The 23,245-nt window shown below is 36.3% G+C and overlaps 1 protein-coding gene and 1 long non-coding RNA gene across 6 annotated transcripts in view; one reads left to right on the top strand and one right to left on the bottom strand.

Annotated features, from left to right (window-relative positions):
• dmrt1 (doublesex and mab-3 related transcription factor 1) overlaps positions 1-23,245 on the bottom strand; it is a 346,340-nt gene that overhangs the window by 250,006 nt on the left and 73,089 nt on the right. The window lies entirely within an intron of this gene.
• Positions 1-23,245, top strand: part of LOC141385595 (uncharacterized) — a 67,063-nt gene that overhangs the window by 4,620 nt on the left and 39,198 nt on the right. Inside the window, exon 3 of one of the 5 annotated variants that reach the window (XR_012406323.1) lies at positions 3,711-3,858. The exons of 2 other annotated variants lie outside the window; for them this stretch is intronic. This is a non-coding gene — a long non-coding RNA (uncharacterized lncRNA). Of the gene's footprint in view, positions 1-176; positions 1,912-3,710; positions 3,859-10,182; positions 12,145-23,245 lie in introns of those variants that run through there. 2 more of the 5 variants (XR_012406321.1, XR_012406322.1) reach the window with 2 other exon arrangements.

The following is a 23,245-nucleotide window of genomic DNA, read 5'->3' as shown; positions in this document are numbered from 1 at the left end:
CATACACTACGGACAATTTAGTTTACCCAATTCACCTATAGCGCATGTCTTTGGACTTGTGGGGTAAACCGGAGCACCCGGAGGAAACCCACACGAACACGGAGAACATGCAAACTCCACACAGAAACGCCAACTGACCCAGCTGAGGCTTGAACCTGCAACCTTCTTGCTGTGAGGCGACAGCACTACCTACTGCCGTCCTTGGTGCACATATTAAATAATTTAATAAAAATATCCAAAATAAGCCCTTCACAGATGACTACTGTCAAATAGAAAGCAAAACCAGAGTATCCAGGTCAGGTTCTAGGTAGGGGGAAGGCGTAACTTCAGCTGTGACACATGGAAAAGAATGGACAAGGTGAGAGAAAAGGAAATGGAAGAATGACAAAGATAGAGACAAAAGAGAGAGAAAAAAAATAGGTCTGCTTCTCCAAACACACTGCCGCTTGAGATTGGCGGTTTTCAGGATTAAAATTCTCAAAATGACTTGTTCAATCTCCACATCATAGGCCTCATGTACACTGCGCTGTTTAAGTGACTCAAATTCCGATTGTTTTTCTCCCATATGGCAGTACTCAAATCAAATTCAGGCCTTGTTCATATGTGGAAATTTATCCGATATGAACCAGATCCGTGTTCTCCAGGCGCGTGCACACATAGGGCTCAACCTAGGGCTCAGCTTTTCCATTACTTTTAACAAATTGCTAATGTCACATTTTTTTCAAAATGTATTTTGTAATTCACTCTGTATTCCCCCAAAATATCTAGTCATATAGTTCATCATAAGCAAAACGGCTGATCTGGTTGTTAGAAACTATGCATATTTTCTGCACATTTTTGTTCTGCACTATTTCGTAATTTTGCCAATTGGATCTTGACTTTCACTACTGAAGAGAGACCAATAATAAAACAGTTCTCTGAAATAGCTCAAAGGCGTCTCTTCTGAACTTTCAATTGAAAACGGATACAGAGGACAACACAATAGTTACAAAGTCTGGATGAGCATCCAGGAAACAAACATGATGTGTGGTGTAAGGATGCCAGAAGATGTCAGGGACATAGAGGCATAACAAATGAAACAATAAGGACCTCTAAAGTTGTCAATCACAGCCTTGCATAGTCAGAGATTGTAGATGAGAATTCACGGTCTAATATGAGGAGGCGCTGCTAAGTGGGGATAAGTCAGAACAATTGTAAGGGCCCACAAATTTTAGCAGCTTCCAGAGATTAGCTTTATTAGAATTAAAAGTACTAGCGGGGGGCAAACCTCAAATATCTTCTGTAGGGCCCAAAATTGCTAGTGGCGCCCATATGGGGAGGTGCACAGACTGTATTAAAATTCCTCATAGAGTAAGCAAAAGGAAAGATCTGGTTGTTTCTTTTGTTTATCTGTATAATTTAGCATTTACACTTTTGTTTTGTTTTTTTGTTGGTTTGTTTTTAGTTTTGCTTTTTGTTTTGTTTTTGTTCTGTTTTGTACACTCATGTAATTATGAACATTTGTTAGGGACCTCCTACATTGTCAGTTGCTAAGGTCACTCAAAATATATTAGACTACAGTAATCTAATTGCTTAAAATGTCTAGTTATTAATTTATCATATAAGTTACTGAATTCAAAATAGTTTATCCAGTTTTTTTTTTTCAGTCACTAGTTTGCAAAAATGTAGCTGTGAATCATATCTGGTATCTTTCAATCAATACCACATACAATAATGTGTTAATTAGAAATGTGGCATACACTGTACATAATGTAAGAAATGTAGCCTTCTACAGTTCGTCACCTTAGAATTATAAAGTTCTATCTGACAATTTTTGTCAAAACTGAGTTATTGACATATTCTTATTAAATTACAACTCATTTACATCATGGGATGTTATTTATGAGTTGTTTACATTTAAGACTTTTTATTTAAAAAAAAAAACAAATGTTACACACAAACTGTTTGATTTGGAATGCAAAAACTTTAAAGCTCGATATCTCAAAATCATTTGAAACGCCGATAGAACTTTATAATTCCAAGGTGAAGAACTTAGTACAGTAAGCTGTCATGCAATAGTTCACAACAGATTTCAGTTATAATAATAACATTATGACTAAACGATTTGACTGTCTTGTTTGTGAACTCATTTTAATGGCACTCATATGCTTATTGACAAATGCTTTTGAGAGGTGAACTAAAGGTTTACAGTAAGTTACAGGCTTTTTCAGGTAATCCATTTAGTGGTGCTGTTTGTACGAATTGTTTTGAGAAATGCACATACTCTTTGCAATTATTAAAGATGATCCGATAAATGCACCAAAGTGGCTGAAAAAACTGTAATATTTAAAATAAGTCAATAAATTACGTCGTTTTTTCAGTTTTGTTTCAAATTGGCGGTTCATTCTGCTGTGACAACTCTTGATAAATGAGGGACTAAACCAAAGGATAGTGAGTGAGTTTTATTTCATATAGTCATTGATGTTCTGTCCTGTTCTCTGTTAAGTGCATTTTCTGTGATTTTATAGAAAATGTTTCCTTACAAAGTTCATTATTAAAAGGAGTTACAAACATATACTAACTACCTTTTTTTTCACACAACTAGTGACAAAGTAAAACTGGCGCTTGGCCATTGCTGTCTTTTATTCATCAAACAGAGTGATCCAGCCCATTTCCTTCAAGAATCAACAGCACTTAAAGCTGTGAATTAGTTTGCTGGATGTTTCTATTATAAGCAGGCATGATATGACGGATTGTTTTACTGCCACTGGCAAAGAGAGCTCATTTGAATCCAATTAGTTTGTGTGGATTTAAAGCTTGAACACACCCTTTATTTTCCTAATCACTGCCATGACTCAAGTGACGGCAAATTGCAACAGAGCAAACAGAAGGGATGCATTGTATATGGGTTGATACTTACAATCCTCCTGAAATTAGGCTATTGTAAAGTACAGTAATTATAATGACAAACACGCTGCGTATGTGCCGTTTAAGCTTATAACCTGTGGGTGTGGGACTCATAATAATGGTTTTGAACATTGCCTCATAGGGTCATATTTGGTGCAGCAGATATAAATCTTTCACTCTGTTACTGTAATGTGTGCAGGAAGTCTTGCATTTGGCTGCCGCTCACAGCTGAGCTGCACATGTTGGACCCCCTGCCTTTCAAAGGGCCCCTAATAGATTTTGGAGGAGAAATTCTTTACAGTGTGCAAAATACATAATTATCATTGACGAATAAACAAAGGACCGCCAGAGGTAATTATATACCTAAAATAACCAGCACAATACTATTGTTTTTTTATGATTTAAAAAAGTAAGATGCCACTGTATTATGCCATTGCTATTACATTGTAATGTCTAAAGTAGACACGTGCCAATACTCAATAATACAATAAAGTAAATTGTGATAATGAACGTGTATGATATTTTTATCTTGGGCACTTCAAAATAGTGTGGATAATTATTTATTGTTTAACTTTTGGGGTGTCTTTTAAGAATATTCCGATTGCAGTATTGAATATGGTTTATCACCTTAATCTGGTGTACGACATGCCCGAGATATGGATAAAAAATGCCATGACTGTTTAGTGGCCTATTATCAACATAGGCACATTCTGAAAATACATACATTTTTAGAGATTGCGAATTATGTAGCTAGACATACGTATGGTTACATTTCGTCTTTAAAACGAATGCTACAGAATGGTATGACGGCTTTTCTTTTTGAGCTTACCAGCTGACCGCTTACCTCCATATCGATGGCTTTCCCGCTGTTACCAGTTGTCCAGTTAGCTCCCTATGTACGTTGGTGGACTTGAGACGCAGAGCGGAGTTGATCACAGCGACGGGGTGACTGGTGAAGAACAGTTTTAGAAAGTGGGTAAAACAAAAACAGAAGCCAAAAAATAAAATAAACATGGTAAAAATCAGGCAAGGTCTTTTCTTTTTCTGGATTGCTTTTTAACACTCGGTTGGGTTTAGGGAAGTGGGTGGGTGTGTCAATTGGTGCTTTCGAAAACACTATTGGTTGGTTTTAGGAAAGGAGCAAGGTGGGTCAGTCAGTAGTGGCCTCTGGTGGATGTACGCCAGAACAGCAGGTGTGAATGGCACTCATGAGAAAAATCTGAGATCTCAAAAAGGGTATACAGCAGCCTCTAGTGGATTCATGAAAACAAAAACTGCAACAAAAAAAAAAAAAAAAAAAAAAAACACCTCCTAAGATGTATTTGCCGCTCTCCAGAAATGTATATATCGGTATTTTCAGAATGAGCCTGGGTTGCCTAATATCAGAGGTGGGTAGAGTATTCAAAATCTGTACTCAAAAAAAGAGTACAAGTACTTGCCGAAATTTTTACTCAAGTAAAAGTAAGTTGAACAATCTTAAAATTCACTCGAGCAAGAGTAAAAAAGTACCTTTTGAAAAAATTACTCAAGTAATTAGTTACTTAGTAACTTTTAATTTTATTTATATGTGTATGTATATACAGGCAGTGGTGCAGTAGGTAGTACTGTCGCCTCACAGCAAGAAGGTCACTGGTTTGAACCTCGACTGGGTCAGTTGGCATTTCTGTGTGGAGATTAATATTAATTAAGGGAGCTCTCCACTTTTTTGAGAAATGGCAAATTTTTCAGCTAATTTTACAAGTGACCTAGAGTTAAAAGGTAGAGTTTTACCATTTTTAACTCCATTAAGCTAATCTCTGTCTGACAAGAGCATTTTTAGCTTAGCATAAAGCATTTTATTGGATTAAACCATTAGAGTCTCAATCAAAAAATTCTAAAAATTAAAAAAAAAAAATTCCTAGTTTAAGCTTGACGCTTTTGTAGTTATTACCTAGCTGGGGACTATTTACAGGCACTGTGTAATACCACACTGTAAAAAATTGCTGTTAAAAAACGGTCAGATTCTACGGTAAAATAATGTTTTTTCACTAAAACAGTAATATTCTGTTAAAAACAGTGCTTTCTGGGTAACATTTCTGTTTTCGAGAAAGTAACCAACTGCAGAAAACTGTGAGCTAACAGAGTTCAGATTCGATGTTTTGAAGTCTGTGTTTGAAATCACACTTTGTGTCCTTGTTCACTATTTCATATACTAGTTAACTAATATAGTTCACCTGACAGTTTTAATGAACACTAATGAGTGAATTCAGACACTGATGAACACCTGCTGTTAATAATTACAATTACTGAAGAAAAGAAACAAGAAACACAAACAGTGACGTCAGTTACAACATGAAATAAAATCAAATAAAATAAAACAGCTTCAGTCTCAGCAGAGGATCATTAAACAACTCCACAAACAACAGCAGACACACACTTATTACTGACTGATTTGACTTCCATACAATTCCCATTGAGATCCAACAGAAATTAAGGTGTTTTTTGTGTCACCGTAATGGAGTGAGGGGCTGATTTAGTTGGGCTCTTCACCCTTAACCTCATTTAAGAAGACTTTCCAATTGCTGTAATACAGAGTTTACAAAACGTTTGAACTATAGCAATAAAGTTGGAAAGTCAATAAATAGAGAAATCTATTTGGCTCAAATTAGATCTGATAAATGTTGTGGTATATATCTGGATGAAGGGCCTCATGCAATAGATTTTATGCTTAGTTGCAGGTATTAATTTAATTAATGAGAAGTGGAAACAGAAAAGATACCTCCGTAATTACTTAACAGATAAGAAATAACATACAAAAAACTTCAGTTATGACAAGTACACACTCAGACCTCATGAATCTGACCTTGTATCTCAACAATGGTAAAATCTCAAATGTTTCATGCTGCAATGCATGCTGGGAGTGGCACAATACAAATATCCCAGCATGCATTGCGGTATAAATAATGTTGTATAATGGTCTAACAGTTTTCTTTATTTGTGTTTGATTCTGCTGTTGTTTATGTTTAGACTTTCAGTTGCCTGTTTGTGAGTTAAACTGTTAATTTTGTTAGTTGTCACCATTATTGAGGTTCATATGCTGATTATTGATGTCTCTTTGATAGCAACTTACACCATAGAGCAGTGTTATTGTCCAAGATATTCTTAAAAATTTCCAGAAATCATTGCCATATATATATACATAAAATGTAAAACAATAGATTTAAAATTGAATAGGAGCAGTAAATTTTATTACACTAAATGAGACAGACTCTGCCATTTAATAGCAACATGAACATCACCAGATCTTATTTAGGTTTTTGGCTGGCTTGCCACAACAAAGGAGCTTTTTAAACAAAGTTCTTAACAATTGCAGCAGCCAAGATATATAAATGTTAAAAATGACAGGGCTAAGAGCCCAACTAAAGCAAACTCTGTTCTCCATGATGGTGACGTAAAACTTTAACTTTTTCTCAGGAAGAACTTTAGTAGATGTTATACAAAAATACATGTATTAAGAAATAAGTGTAGCTGGTGATGATGTTTGTAGAGTTGTTTAATCATCCGCTGATCATTTAAATGATTTAATCATTTGTTGTTCTTTAGGTTATTTCATTATAAAGCTGTGACTAAAGTTTTGTATGTTCTGTTCTTGTTTTTTCCCTTCAGTATTTCTTCATTTGTTCATTGTTAATCCTCAATTATCATTTAATTAGTCAGTTAATTAATGAATTTTCTTCAGCTTTGCTACATGTTTCTTGAACACTCAGTAGTGTGGACACTTCAATTAAAACTGAAGTATATGCTCTGGGGTTTAAAGGGTTAAAGGTGTGAGAGGTAAAAACACAGTGTAAAAATGTATTTTAACAGTAATATACTGTTAATTTACACAACGGAAGTAGACTGTAAAAAAACAGTATATTGCTGGCAACCACAGCTGCCAGTAGATTACTGTTAAATCAAGGAAAAAACAGTATTTTACTGTAAAACCTGAAGCTAATTTCCTCTGTGTGTCACCATTGTGGAGGAGAGTAGAGCCAGTGTATGAGTTAAAGATGAACAATGAACTGTTGATGTTATTCTGCATGTTTCTCTATTTAAAGACAGCGGCTGTTTAGTTGCTGATGCAGTCAGAATCTCTCTGGTGATTCCAGATTTACATGTATGTGTGCTGTTGTGAAAAATAAGACATTAGAGTTAAACCAAACTTTTCTAATTAACTAAAATAAGTTATCATTATAAGTATGCTTCTAAGCATATATAGCACATTACTTCATAAACTCATTCAGCAGTTGACCAAGTTGAGGCAGTTGCTTTCAGTGAGCAAAATGAGTTCACTTGAGTATTGTGTAAATTAATGTAGTCCATGTATTTTTACAGCAACATACTGTAAAATAACAGTACATTGCTGGCAACTGCAGCTGCCAGTATTTTACTGTTTTTTAACGGGACAATTTTTAACAGTGCATATAGCGTATTAAAAGGCCAACTTTTTAGTTTACCAATGGCCTTATCACACAAATTTGTAAAATGAGCCTGTTTAAAAAAAAAGTTTAATATTTTTAAAGGCATGTAATAAATTTGTTGAATCTGACCTGCTGGTGCTTATAGGTAAAATGCCTAATTTTTAATCTGGTTTTATCTAAATGAGTTTTAACAACAGGGGGTTGTTACACAACACATATATACAAATAATACAAATTCTACTTTAAACATTTATTACCAGGAGAAAATTTGTAATTCTGCAAAGATCAGTCCTAACATATAGTTTCGCAATTGCTCAGTACGAAGCACTGTTACACACAGTTCATTTTTTATAGGGCTGATATAATTTTTCCCGTAGACTTTAGCAGAAGGTCTTTGATCGAGTAATAGCTGTGCTGCAAGAGCTTTTTTGCAGGTGAGAGTATTTTAAGACTCGTTGATTTGCTGTAATGAGGTCCTAGACATAAATCATTCACTACCACACATTCACACTAAGCTTAAAGTGACAGCACCAAGCAACATAGATGTCCCTGTGTGATTGATCATATTTTGTATCAGGCTCTGGTAACCCTTTGTGTCCAGGATATAGTACTATTGTGTTTACACAGGGTAAGGAAATACGCACAGTTTATTAACCCTCTTAAAATGTTCTGGGTATGGTTATAGGAAAGATCATTTTTGAAACCACAAAAAGAATTTCAGCATAAGTTTGACTTGATAAAATGAACACTAGGGGCAGTATGAGGCCAACAGCATCTTTTTCCTTTTTCACACTGACAATTTACAGTAACATATTGATGAATAAACAATTGTTTATTAACACCAAATAAATACAGCAAAACAACTTGTGTATGGTTTGCATTTTAAAAAAAAATTGCCTCACCTATCTATGTCTATATGTACAGCTTTTCCAGTATGGTCAATTTGCTGGGTAGCTCACTTTTGATCAACTCTTCAATCTCTTTCACAGATCAGTGACTGTAGTGATTTTAAATTTGTTGCCAAGGATTTACTTGGGATTTAAATCAGATTTACATCAAGACTCTGGACTGCCATTTTGTTATTTCTATGTTATCAGCTTTTAATAAACTGCTTTATCCATTTAGTGGTGTAATGAGGCTTAATGTTCTGCATAAAAATGCTAACTAACTGGCAGTAAATGCAGGGCAGGAGCCTCATGTTGCCAGGGGAGCTGCTGATAGTCATTCACTCTTAAAGGGGACCTACTATGCCCCTTTTTACAAGATGTAAAATAAGTGTCTGATGTCCCCAGAGCATGTATGGGAAGTTTCAGCTCAAAATATCACATAAACAATGTTTTATAATTCTTTTAATCTCTAATTCTTGAATCTTAAATTCTCTTGGGCTTTGATTCAAATTGTGTAGTTTAGTGACTGTCACTTTAAATTCAAATGGGAGTGTGCTCCCGGCCCTCTTTTCAAAAGAGGACAGAGCTACAAATATCTATGCCTTAGTATAGTGGCAGATTCTAAAACAAGACGGCCATATTTACACTAAAACGTTTTTGTTTTAAAACGCATAAGTTTTGCTACGCTTAGGCCTTCTGTCCACACTATGCCGGAGTTTTCGAGCACCCAAAAACTGAGCATTTTGAAAATGCTGGAGAGGCTGTTTTCATATTAAAACCCTGCTGCTCCGTGTTAGTGTGCATGGGGTAAAACGGAGACTACTGAAAGCAGGGGCGTGCCTGCAGACATATGCCAGTCTGATTGGGGCTTTTCCACCAATATTAAGTAGCCTACACACACAGTTAAGTCCTGCATCCTCCCCTTGTAAGTTCAGACTTCGCAGGTTTGATATGGAAAACAAACTCCCAAGGACACGTCAGGTAAATCTTCAAAGGGAACAGTGTACTTTATAACCTAATTCACATCACCCTGGCTACGTTGTTTCACTATGTTAACAATAAAATGAAAACATGTTATAAGGAACTGCTATTTTTATTTTGACATTAGCAACTTGATGGACAGCAGAAATATTGAGGCGTCGTGTAGCTACATATTTATATGAGCATCATCTTAATTCATATTTATTACAAAACGGAGCCTATAACATCACTGCCTCCTTTTATTTTCATTGAAAATACGAAACATACCATCTCTTTTGCTGAATATCAGTTAATAATCAATAATAGCCATTACAAAAGTATAACATACAATAAGTTTATACCAATATGGGAAATATAGGCAAGCAATCACTCAATGTGCAGAATCAGACTACGCGGTTACATTAATTAATATATAAGCCTAATTTATCTTTGTGCTTAGCAAAAACATGTTTCCTGAGAACAAGTTATAGATTCAAAAGATCAAAGTCGAGGAATATGTCGTTAGATAAAGACAACATAATGAATTAAATATCACTTTTAACAAATATAGTGAGATTAAGCGATAGATCCTTGATGAACAGTCCGAAGTGCACAGCTCTGATCTCATCGCTGCAGTGCATGCCCAAGTGTATGTGCGTGGTCACGTGATGTACATTTTCAGCAGTGCAATGTAGATGCAGAGTTGTTCAGAAACGCCAGTGTGAATGTGGATCGTTTTCATTCTAAAACGCAGTTTTAAAACTAAAACGTATTAGTGTAAACGGGGCCTAACATTCTACAGCCCCAAATCAGAGAAAGTAAAATCATTCTTTCTGCAAACTAGTCTTAAGGTGAGCAACAGTAAGCCATCTTCATTGTCATTTGCACTTTAAAGAGAGACGGAGGGGAGAAGTCTTACTTTTCCACAATGCTCCATACATGCTCTGTTGGAGACAGGTCAGGACTGCAAGCTGGCAAGTCACTTACCTGTATCCTCTTCTCCACAGCCAGCTCCAAAGCCAGGACTTTGTATTGTGTACAGAATGTGGTTTTGTTGAAATATGCATGGACATCCCTGGAAAAGAAGGCAGCAAATTGCACTGATCTCTATGTACTTTTCAGCATTAGTAGTGCAATCACAGAAGTGCGAGTTACCTTTGCCAAAGGCACTGACACAACCCCATACCATGACAGACCCTTGTTATTGGACTTATTGCTGGAAACAGTCTGGATGATCATTTTCTTCTTTGGTCTGGAGTACACAGCATCCATTTTCCCAAAAAGTACCTGAAATACTGATTCATCTGACCACAGTACACGTTTCCACAGTGTGATGGTCCATCTCAGATGCCACCAAGCCCTAAGAAGTCAACAGCACTACTGAACACTGTTAACATAGGGCTTTCTTTTGGCACAGTACAGTTTTAACTGGCATTTGTTGATGTAACTATGTACTGTGGTACTTCTTGTTAGACAAAAGCTTGCCAAAGAAGTCCGGAGCCCATGTAGTGATATTGCTTATGGATGAATAATGATTCTAGATGCAGTGCCGCCTGAGGGATCGGAGATCATGGTGCTCAGCTTAGTCTTGTGTCCTTGTTCTTTACGCACTGAAATTCCTCCAAATTCCTTGAATCATTTATTTATGCTATGCACTGTTGAAGGTGAAATATCCAATGTCTTCCTTTCATTGAGGAACATCGTTTTTTTAACATTTCAATAATATTCTCACGTATTTGTTGGCAAACTGGCGATCCTTAGCACACACAATTTTCTTGTCCAATGATTCTTTCGGCTGATGAGGTTCTGTCACTGTAGGCAGAGTGAGCTTTAAACTCAAATGTAATCTATTAAATGTAGGGACACTGTATGCTGAAAAAGTTTCACTTGTGGTAAACTGTTGCATATAGACATTCTCTCCATAAAACTATTCTCTTACATATTTGTCTTTAGTGGACAGACAACCTTTTGGTGGTTAATTAGTGACACTATGAAGATGCTACTTTCTAGAGAGCAATTGCAATGATCAATGTTTCTTGTTATGACAGAAAGGCTGGAAAACCTGCTGTCAGAGAGTTTCAAATACTTTAGAATGAACTGTCACTGTTTGTCAAATAATAAGTGAAATTACCATCTGGTTTCAGATTAAAACCAATAACTGGAAAGTATCTTAAAAACTGCTGTAGGATAATGTCAAATAACCAAGAAATAATATCTAAATTTAAAAAGATTGTACGTTTTTTAATTTTTTTTTGTTCTTATTTGTGTATAAATGTTTTTTTGTCAAAACCTAAATACACAAATCAGCTTGATGTTATGAAGTGGATCCCCACGATGTGCTGTATTTCTGAGGTCATAACACTTTGGCAGTGAGAGGAGAACTATTATTTCAGTGTTACACATCAAAGAAAAGGTATGTAACTGTGTTTCAGCGGACAGGTTTCGGTAGATATATCTGATGACTTCAGTGTCCAAACTGACATGAGGGCCATCACCCCTCACTCTCTCAGGTTCCCACTCAAGCCTTTCATGTTGCCGTGTAAAAGACAACACATCCTGTGAAATTTACAGCAGTCAAGTGTGTGTTTTTACTATTGTGTGCTCCAGAAGAGAGTACTTACACGCTCAAGGAAAGTTGCTGGTTGGCTTAGCTATGTCTATTGGCAGTGAAATTTGAAAGTCTATTATTAAATCACAAAGGATCTTTGGCAGTGTTCAATTTATTAATAAAAACATGTAATGCATGTAATGTCAACTCTGGTTTCATCTTCATCATCCTGCTAATGTAGACTGAAGCAGCTAATATTAATTTACGAAGACAAAGGGCAGAGGGTTGCTAAAGAACTACTGAGAGATTTTAGCTGCTGTCTGGGGTTTCACTGCTTTTCTGCATCTTCCTTTCTTCATGTGTTTAATACTTTTTTTCCTGTGTCTTTTAATTTTATTACACATAAATTAATTTCTAAACTAAATAGGTTCTTCATTTGTATGTATGCATTTATTTGGTTGTTACCAACATCCAGTAAAAATTTCAAGTCAACAGCACAAAATATGTTTACTGAGAAAAATGGTGACATGTTGAATCCTTATTTCCCCCACTGTACATACAAAGAGTTCAGATGCAAAAATCTCTAAGTGCCATCTAAAATGAGCATTTTCTCAGCCTGCTTTGACAGACAGACAGATAGATAGACACACAGACAGACAGACAGATAGTCAGACTGACAGATATAGACAGACAGACAGACAGACAGACAGACAGACAGACAGACAGGTAGATAGATAGATAGATAGATAGATAGATAGATAGATAGATAGATAGATAGATAGATAGATAGATAGATAGATAGATAGATAGATAGATAGATAGATAGATAGATAGATAGATAGATAGATAGATAGATAGATAGATAGATAGATAGATAGATAGATAAATGGATGGACGGACGGACGGACGGACGGACGGACGGACAGATAGATAGATAGGTTGCTAGACAGAAAGATAGACAGACATACACTTACATTGATTGACAGACAGACAGGTAGATAGATAGATGGACAGACTGATTGACAGACAGACAGATAGAAAGATAGATAGACAGACAGATGGACAGACAGGCAAGTAGATAGATGGACAGACAGACAGGTAGATAGATAGATGGGCAGACAGACAGAGAGAGACAGACAGACAGATAGACAGACAGATAGATAGATAGACTGACAGAAAAAAAGATAGATAGACAGACATACACGTACATAGATGGACAGACAGGTAGATAGATAGATGGACAAACAGACAGATGGATGGACAGACAGATAGAAAGATAAATAGACAGACAGTTAGACAGACAGACAGACAGACAGACAGGTAAATAGATGGACAGACAGACGGACGGACGGACGGACGGACAGACAGACAGACAGACAGATAGATAGATGATGGATGGATGGATGGATGGATAGATAGATAGAGAGATAGATGATAGATAGATATCTGTGTGTGTCTGTGTGCGTGTGTGTGTGTGTGTGTGTGTGTGTGTGTGTGTGTGTGTGTGTGTGTGTGTGTGTGTGTGTGTGTGTGTGTGTGTGTGTGTGTGCGTGCGTGTGTGTGTGTGTGTGTGTGAGAGACAGCAGTGTGTGTGAGACAGCAGTGTGTCAGTGATCTTCAGCTCAGGTGTCTGCTGTGGCAGATGATGGAGTTTTGCAGCTCAGGCTGGCAGTGGATCCCGCTGGAGGAAATGCCACCTGGATGGAGAAGGAAACCTGAGACGTTCACAGCTCTTCCTCATTGTCAGAGCTGGTATGGATCAGTTTAGTAACAGCTCGTCTGTGTACTCTTTCCCCTGTAAGTCTTAAATCTGCGTGTGCGTATGTGTGAAGTGACGGCTCATCACACCTCAGCTCTCTGTCATGCACAGGCGTTCAGCAGGACAATTCGACACAGCACACAAATCAGCTTATTTACTGTTGCGGCATAGTCTTGAAAGGAACAGGTGGACCTAAAAGAATTTCATTTGATGGTCTTATAGCTGAGAGACAAAGGCAGGATGTCATATAACAGTATTTGCTCTGTGGGAATCTTAGGGTTGTAGTGTACTATAATAAAATCCACTGTGATTGTGTGCTGTATGACAAGCCTTTAAAAACCATTGATTGTATTGATTAAACCATGGGTCACTTGGCATTTCTGTGTGGAGTTTGCATGTTCTCCCCGTGTTGGCGCGGGTTTCTTCCGGGTGCTTTCCACAGAATTTCAAAGACATGCGGTACAGGTTAATTGCGTAAGCCGTAGAGTACCTTGTCCATAGTGTGTATGTCCTGGTCCTCCAGGTTGGGATTGAGTGTTGGGCAATCGACCTACCTCATAAAAACTAAATGTTACGAAACACCAACCTGGTGCGGTTAAATATCAACTTTAATATAAAATGGCCCTGGGAGTAAGTATACATAAAATTTTGGGTATTTTTTACAAGTACTAATACGCTTATTTAGAAAGAATACACTTGAATTTATAAAAAAAATAAATAAATAAAACTCATTAAAGCATGCTGGAAAACACGTATGTCTTTCTTGTATTGAACATAGTAAACTAGTTTCCACATTGATAATAAAAATGAATGATTTTTGAGAAGCAAATTATCATTTATTATCAATTATCATGATTTCCGAAGAGTCATGTTAAACTGAAAACTAGTGTAATGATGCAAAAAGTCCATACTGAACGACGTATAAAATTACGTTTTAGAATATGGTAAACTACAAAATATTTATATTAGCTTGCAGTACTATTTCAGGAGTTTTTACAAACATTTTCATATATTATATCCATTAAAATGAAGCACTTGCTCTGGACGCTAAAATCTTTTAATAATCCTACACATCTCAAACTAGTAGTAGTGTATATATCAGAGTGATGTTTACCAAAGCAAAGAAATTTCACATTATTATTATTTCTTCTAGATAAAGTCAGTTGTATTGATTTTTTTCTGCAAATTTTATGGTCAGTATCATTCATTCTTTTTGATTAGCCACTGTTATCCAATAGTTTGTCTAATCAACCTTGTATCTTGCAAAATAACTACAAAAATATTAGGTACTGTCATTGTGGTATCAAAATAAATTAGTTAATATAAATTAGTTACTAAATCTATTATGCTTAGAAATGTGTTACAAAAATCTTAAATAGCACTTGGGAAATAAAGAGAATTGAATTTCACTGGAGGGTTACTATAGGCGACGCAGTGGCACAGTAGGTAGTGCTGTTGCCTCATAGCAAGAAGGTCGCTGGTTTGAGCCTCAGCTAGGTCAGTTGGCTGGATCTGTGAGGTGTTTGCATGTCCTCACTGCGTTAGTGTGGGTTTTCTCCGGGTGCTCAGGTTTCCCCCACAAGTCCAAAGACATGCGGTACAGGTGAATTGGGTATACTAAAATTGTTCGTAGTGTATGTGTGGGAATGAGAGTGTATGGGTGTTTCCCAGTGATGGGTTGCTGCTGGAAGGGCATCCGCTGTGTAAAACATATGCTGGATAAGTTGGCGATTCATTCCGCTGTAGCGACCCCGGATTAATAAAGGGACTAAGCCAAAAAGAAAATGAATGAATGAATGAATGGTGAGTTACTAATTCTGACTTCAACTGTGTGTGTGTGTGTGTGTGTGTGTGTGTGTGTGTGTGTGTGTGTGTGTGTGTGTGTGTGTGTGTGTGTGTGTGTGTGTGTAAATCGTTCCTTTTTTACTTGTGATGATAATTTTTTTTTATATAAACATATATTGATGATTAATAATTATATATTAATATTAGAAATTGATTAAGGTTTTGCTGAAGTAAAGATCAAATGCATTATAACCTTTGGGCTATTATAGCCATGTGTAATTTACTAGTTTTCTTAAGAAATAAGGAACTGTAGAGAAAATTTTATCTAAAATATTGTAACATTGTCTTTAAAAAAAAAAACCTGTGAGCCCATCCTTGGGATCCTTTTGCTCACAGAGGCTGTCTGTGTGTAAAGTGATCATTCTCCAGATAATGGCAAACTTTGTCTGACTTTATTCAATTTCAGTCTTCACATTAAAATGTTTTCCTTGTGAACAGGAAGAAAATAATTAGCCCTTACACACTTTCATAATAGGAGACCAAGCCATAAATGATCATATATTTTTAGAATTGTTTTTGATAATAATAAAATAGAATGTTTTGATTTCTGAATGATTTCTGAAGATTCACACTAAAAACCAGAGTAATGATGCTGAAAATTCAGCATCTACTAAATGTACTCCTGCTGAGCATTAGATTCTCTTTCAAAATCATTAAATAACTAAATCAGTAAACATATACCATTGTTTAGTAAGACACGATGAATTCAGTCTATCGGAAAAACAACTCACTCTCTAGAACAGTCCAAATCTTCCCTTCTTTGCTTTCGAACATAATAGGAGCCCAAACCACATTAGCAATAATGAGTTATTCAAATGTAGTCAAATGATCTGTTGTAGTGGTCAACTCGTGCCGATTGTGGCCTGAAACTGAAAAAAAGTGGTCTAGTGGTCAGTGTTTGCCTGTTGTGTCAAGTCAAACAGCCTGCAGATGTTTGGCTTCTTATAGGATCCCCTGCTGGCTGATATTTGGACATCATGTCCCTAATGTTCAGTGCGGATCAAAGCTATGAACCAGTTTTGTATTGCGCAACGCGGTGCAGGAAACAATCTGTGTTTATTTGGCAACACGGAGATTAGCACACATATTGTTGGCTAAACAGAGTCTAAGTGTCAGAGTAGCAACGACTCAGTCTTTACCCTCCAGCAAGGTTAAGTTTTTGCAAACAAGTTTCTTTGTCTGGCTTTTTTGCTAGAGGAACTGCTTTAATGACTTTCAAAATGCTATCGTGTGTTGCTTTGTAAGCGGTGTTACACAAAAGGAGTCTTTCATTGACCTTCTTGTAAAAAATCAAAAATGTGTTTCTGTCAGTCTTACTCTGACAATCCTGCCACCATGGCAAGGACTAATACCATCTTTGCCAGGTTAGCATGCTACCCTCACTGTGACGCGGCTGTGGAAATGAGACCAGCATTGGATATCAAGTTTAACAGGCTACTTTTGTTCGAAGTGAAAGTGAGTGACGTTTGCCAAGAGCTCAGAGAACTAGTGGTTTTCTGAAATACAACAAAACAAAAATGTCAAATGTGATTGTGGCATATAAACGTGTGATTTCTTAGCTAATTTCCATTTCTTAAAGTAATCTAATTCTGACATGTTTTTATAAATAATTACGTTTCATATGGCGACATGGTGGCTTAGTGATTAGCACTGTTGCCTCACAGGAAGAAGGTTGCTGGTTCAAGTCTCAGCTGGGTCAGTTGGCATTTCTGTGTGGAGTTTGCATGTTCTACCTGTGTTGGTGTAGGTTTTTATATATGTTTGTCACACTGAAGAATCAAATAACATTTATTAATACACTGTAATAAGCTGCTGTAGAATTTACAGTAATTCTGCCAATTTTGATTTGTGGACAAGTATGTAAAAGTGCACTGCAAATTAAAAATTACAGGTGTGCTTTAGTTTTACAGCACAGTTGTAATTGTTGATTTACAGTGCACTTGTTAATTTTACAGTATTATTAGCAACCAAAATAGCCAGTAAACTGTTCATTTTACAGCAATTTATGTATTTGTTTTAGTATTGTTATTATATGTTTGCTCATTTATTTTTGTTTTGTTAGCTTTTTATGTATTTATTTTTCCAGACAGATCAACTTGACAAAATATGATTATATATGATTTTTTTATTGTAATTGTATCTCTACAATTGTATCTTAAATTACATCCTTGCTTTCAAAAGATCTTCAGGATAAAGTTGTTGAAAGGTGCAGATTAGTAGAAGGCTGCATTAACATTTTAAAGGCTGGACAAGTTATTTGGAATGTGATTGGACTTCAGGCTGTATGACAAATAAGGTCATTATTAGTTAAAATAACTGATCTCTAATAACTGATTCATTTTATCTTTGCCATGAAGACAGTATATAATATTTGACATTTTTCTAAATACTAGTATTCAGCTAAAAGTGCTATTTAAAAGCTTATCTAGGTCAATTAGGCAAGTTAGGGTAATTAGGCAAGTCTTTGTATAACAATGGTTTGTTCTTTAGACAAATAAAAAATATATAGCTTAAAGGGGCTAATAATATTGACCATAAAATGGTTTTAAAACATTTTAAAGCTTTTTATTCTAGCAGAAATAAAATAAATAAGACTTTATTCATTCATTCATTTTCTTGTTGGCTTAGTCCCATAATTAATCCGGGGTCGCCAAAGCGGAATGAACCGCCAACTTATCCAGCAAGTTTTTATGCAGCGGATGCCCTTCCAGCCGCAACCCATCTCTAGGAAACATCCACACACACATTCACACATACACTCATACACTACAGACAATTTAGCCTACCCAATTCACCTGTACCGCATGTCTTTGGACTGTGGGGGAAACCGGAGCACCCGATGGAAACCCATGAAAATGCAGGGAGAACATGCAAACTCCACAAAGAAACGCCAACTGAGCCGATGCTCGACCCAGCGACGTTCTTGCTGTGAGGCGACAGCACTACCTACTGCATCACTGCTTCACCGAAATAAGACTTTATTCAGAACATATTATAATATTGTGTGTGTGTGTGTGTGTGTGTGTGTGTGTGTGTAAATATTGATTTTTCATTTTACAAATATAAAACATTAAAATCGTAATAAAAAAATAAAAGGCTGTTTTTATATAAAATCAAACTTTTTAACAAAAAAAAAACATTAATTTATAACAAAAATGCAGCCTTAGGGAAAAATATGTTCCCAAATTGTATAATCTGTCATGAAACCATTTTCATGTTTCACCATAACAACAACACCCTGAGCAAAAGGCCAAGTGCAGTGTTTATTCCTTTCTCAGTGGCTCTTAAGGGGCCAATCTTGAGAGTAATCTCTTCCCCTTGGCCTGCTCTTTCTGTGGTATTTGCGTGAGGGCAGTGAAACCCTCTGTCCCAGCAGGCAGCGCTTTACCATTGGGGACTGGAGATCCTGGGCCGGGGCATATGTCAAGCTGTCCTCTTCACCACATGCTGGGGGTTTGTGCTCAGCCGCAGGACGTCAGCAGCTCACTCTACCAAAACAGAGCTGCTGCTGTTTGTCACTGGACTCCAATAATGATGATCACTTCTTTAGCAAAGCTGCTGCGAGTCCCCATGGGGTCTGAGCCCCCTACGTCAGCTTGTAAATGCCTTTTTAATGTTTCACAATGAATAGTTACCAGAGATGTTGACTATATATAAATATATACAGATATACAGTTGAAGTCAGAATTATTAGCCCTCCTTTGAATTTTTTTCTTTTTTTAAATATTTTCCAATTGATGTTTAACAGAGCAAAGAAAATTTCACAGTATGTCTGATATTTTTTCTTTCAGAGAAAGTCTTATTTGTTTTACTTCGGCATTTTAAGGTTTAAAATTATTATTCAAAATTATTAGCCCCTTTATGCTACATATTTTTTTCAATAATCTACAGAACAAACCATTGTTAAACAATAACTTGCCTAATTGCCCTAACCTGCCACCTAATTAACCTAGTAAAGCCTTTAAATGTCACTTTAAGCTGTATAGAAGTGTCTTCAAAAATATATAATAAAATGTTATTTACAGTCATCATGGCAAAGATAAAATAAATTAGTTATTAGAAATAAGTTATTAAAAAAATATGTTTAGAAATGTGTTGAAAAAATCTCTCCATTAAACAGAAATTGGGGGAGAAAAAAATAAAAAACAGGGGGGCTAATAAATGTAAATGTTCTACATTTTAGTATAGAGTCAGTTTCAACCATCTTAATCTATTTTAATATATCAAATATATTATTTAAATTTAATTACAAGAAAATGTTTAAATATTTTGTCAGATAATTTTTGAAAGCAGTTTTTTTTAAAGTTATATTATTCTTTTTTTAACTGGGTAATATTTTATCTATAATTATATTAATATATATAACAAAAGCTTATTTATTATTTATTTTAGGTTTTTATAGTGTTTTGAGGTTTTTTTATGTTCTTGCTGGGTCTGATGTAACGTAATTTCATTACGCATCACCATCAATTGTGATGTTTTAAATGACAATAAAAGGAAACTGAATTGAACTCAGCAAGGCTACAATAATTAGATTTTTGGTTTAATGCAGTGAATTATTATTAATATTTTTATTATTATTATTATTATTATGGGCGATGCTGTGGCGCAGTAGGTAGTGCTGTCGCCTCACCTCGCTGGGTTGCTGGTTCGAGCCTTGGCTCAGTTGGTGTTTCTGTGTGGAGTTCGCATGTTCTCCCTGCGTTCGTGTGGGTTTCCTCCGGTGCTCCGGTTTCCCCCACAGTCCAAAAACATGTGGTACAGGTAAATTAGGTTGGCTAAATTGTCTGTATTGTATGAGTGTGCGTGTGAATGAGTGTGTGTGGATGTTTCCCAGAGATGGGTTGCGGCTGGAAGGGCATCCGCTGCGTAAAAATGTGCTGGATAAGTTGGCGGTTCATTCTGCTGTGTGGCACCCGAAATAAAAAAGGGACTAAGCCGACAAGAAAATGAATGAATGAATTATTATTATTATGATTATTATTATTATTACTGTTAGTTTATTCCTGGGATTTAAAGCTGAATTGTCTGCATCAATATAGTCTTCATTATCAAATTATCCTTAATAAATCTTGCTTTTAGAATGATTTCCTGCTAAATAAATTTTTGTTTTAGATGAAAATAAAATGCTGCTTTATTTTTCAAATAAAAAAAATTATTCAAATCTGTGTAAAAGACTATGAACTAAGAATAAAAGACTATGGTGTGTTTGGTTTGTTTTTAGACTAATAACTTTCTGAAATTAAATTTAAGAATAAATGCAGTGTAGTACATTATTAGTTACATGTTTCAGCTTAATTTACATAATGATTAATTGATTTATTTATTTTTGTTGATATTGTTGGTGATTTTTTTTTCTTTCAAATTAAGCAAGAGCAGCATTTATTTAAAATATATTTTTTGGAACATTTGTAAATGTATTTACTATCACTTTAGATTATAACACATCCTTTCTGAATAAAATAAATGTTAAAAAAACACATCAATTTCTTTAACATAAATGAACCTTTCTTGTTGTCTTGTAGTTACAGATCAGCAATTACCAGTAAATACAAAAACATATCAGTCTAAAAGCAGGCCCAAAAGGATTTTTACTGAGCAGAGTTGACCTCAGGATCATGGACGCAGCTCTCTTTTGGCTCTCCTGCTAGGACACTGTAAATGAACCTAAACAAAGATCTTCGAAAATGACTTTTGCAGTAAAATCTGACGTCTCTCTCCCAAGGATTTCCATACGATTTCCATGTTCCTTTCAGAATGGCAAATTAAGACCATGCATTGCTGGAGACAGAAGATAGTTTGCTGCTCTTGTGCACACAAAACACTCAAGCTAAAATCACAAAAAAAGTCCTTCAACAATAACAGTCACATAAGCGACACACACACACAAACACACACACACACACACACATAAAAAAACATGCCAAGCACATACATATGCCGAGACCGGCCAGGACAGATCAAGAGCAAAATGTTGTTACAGCCAGTGCTTTACAAACATTCCGATTTACACGCATTTGCATTGAACTTGAGGCCATTTGCTTATCTACTTGAATGTCTTGGAAATGTTGCGAACAAACTACAACGAACAAACTCGGCCAGGCCAGCCAGGAGCCAGGTCAGGACTGTACCATTGTTTGGGTCCATGTAAATAATACCTTTGAATAAATAGCACAAGCGCAACATGGCTTGGCTTTGGATATGAACATCTGAAAAGCGATATTGCTTGGCGCTGGGCTTCACCGTTCACACTCTGCCTCGTCTTGTCACTTGTGTTGATTGCTTTATGAAGCAGAGAGGTGACGTTTGTTTAAACCCTCTGGATATACTCAGCTGTTGACTGTTTGTTAGTGAATACAGTGAGTGCTGTAAAAGGAAGGCTGTTTGCGCGCAGTGAAAGGAAGGAGAAAAGAAAAACATCCCACAGGTGTTAATGATATAAACCTGCCTGACAAGGTTCCTCCATGGAAATGCAAGTGGATGGTGGTAGATTGTGTGTGTGTGTGAGAGAGAGAAAGAGACACAATTTTCAACGGCCCGCATTGACTTCATCAGCTGTCATCCTAGAAAACATAGTAATTAAGAGCCGCAAATTTGACAAAAGCTTCTGTGCTACACTTTTCTGATTATATTACAAGCTGCCTTCCAGGAATTCTGCATGAAAGCTGCTGGTAGTGAAATGAGGGTAACAAATTGGGATCCTACCCCTCTCGTTCATGCATTGATGGAAGCCAATGCAAAATTTGCAGCACGCCATTAATTTCATGTGTCAAAATAAACCTGAAGCCTTGTGACTTGCCTGAGTTGAGGTTCACAAGCTCTGGTGTGCTTAAAGGATAAATCATACACATATGATAATATACTCTCACTGACTGAGAGTGATTACAGGTTTTGTTTTAATCTTTTTTTTATTTTTATTTTTTATTTTGAAGAATGTTGGAAAGTGGTAGTCAGCACATTGGGCACTTTGATGTCATAAAAAACATAAAAATCTGCTAAGCGGTTTGATGCGCCTCCCATAGCCAGTCTTTCTAAATTTCATTGGTCATTCATTAATTTTCCTTCGGCTAAGTCCCTTTGTTCATCAGGGGTCACCACAGCAGAATGAACCACCAACTTATCCAGCATATGTTTTATGCAGCGGATGCCCTTCCAGCCACAACTCAGCACTGGGAAACACCCATAGACTCTTGCATTCACACCCACACATACACAACGACCAATTTAGCTTACCCAATTCACCTGTACTACATGCATGGGCGTTGTTAGGCCTATTTTAGGGAGGCTGTAGCCCCCCTATATTTCTACTCAGCCCCCCGAAAACTTTTCCGATTAGCTCATAAAGTGTAGAGCAAATTAGCGTCTCAGTCCCCTTTAAATTTGATATGAAAACAACGGCAGAATTCGGCTACTTCATCAGCAATCCACAGCTGTGCAGAGCGAGAACAAAAGCTGTGTTTAAATGTCGATAAATTGTTAAAATAACTGCTTATTTGCAGTTCTTTACTATGGATACACTTGTATCCCTTGTACCCCAATGTCAGATAGGAGCAATCAGGTTTCCAATCTACTGTTTCCTCAGTGCTCACCTCATAATCACAACTGTTTTCCAAATGAGCTACCATTATAAAACACATTTCAGTGCATGGGGCATTATCTATACCACAGTCATGCACAGAAAGTATTAAACACAGCTACAGAACCACTTAGAGAATGTACTCATTTTAACTGTCAGAGTCACTGACAGAGATAGAAACATCATGTGTTGTCTTGTATTAAAAATCTTTCCTATTATACATATAAAGTGGCCTTTACTACAGTAAACAGGTTTATTGAGGTTCAGAACTCAAATGGCTATGCATGTCTATACAATACAGATGAATACTGCTAGTTTAGTATGCAATCCTACCACATTAGT

This window comes from Danio rerio, chromosome 5 (assembly GCF_049306965.1).
Source record: "Danio rerio strain Tuebingen ecotype United States chromosome 5, GRCz12tu, whole genome shotgun sequence".
NCBI classification, from domain to species: domain Eukaryota; kingdom Metazoa; phylum Chordata; class Actinopteri; order Cypriniformes; family Danionidae; genus Danio; species Danio rerio.
The sequence above is the reverse complement of the archived record's forward strand: the minus strand, read 5'-3'. Positions and strand labels throughout refer to the sequence as shown.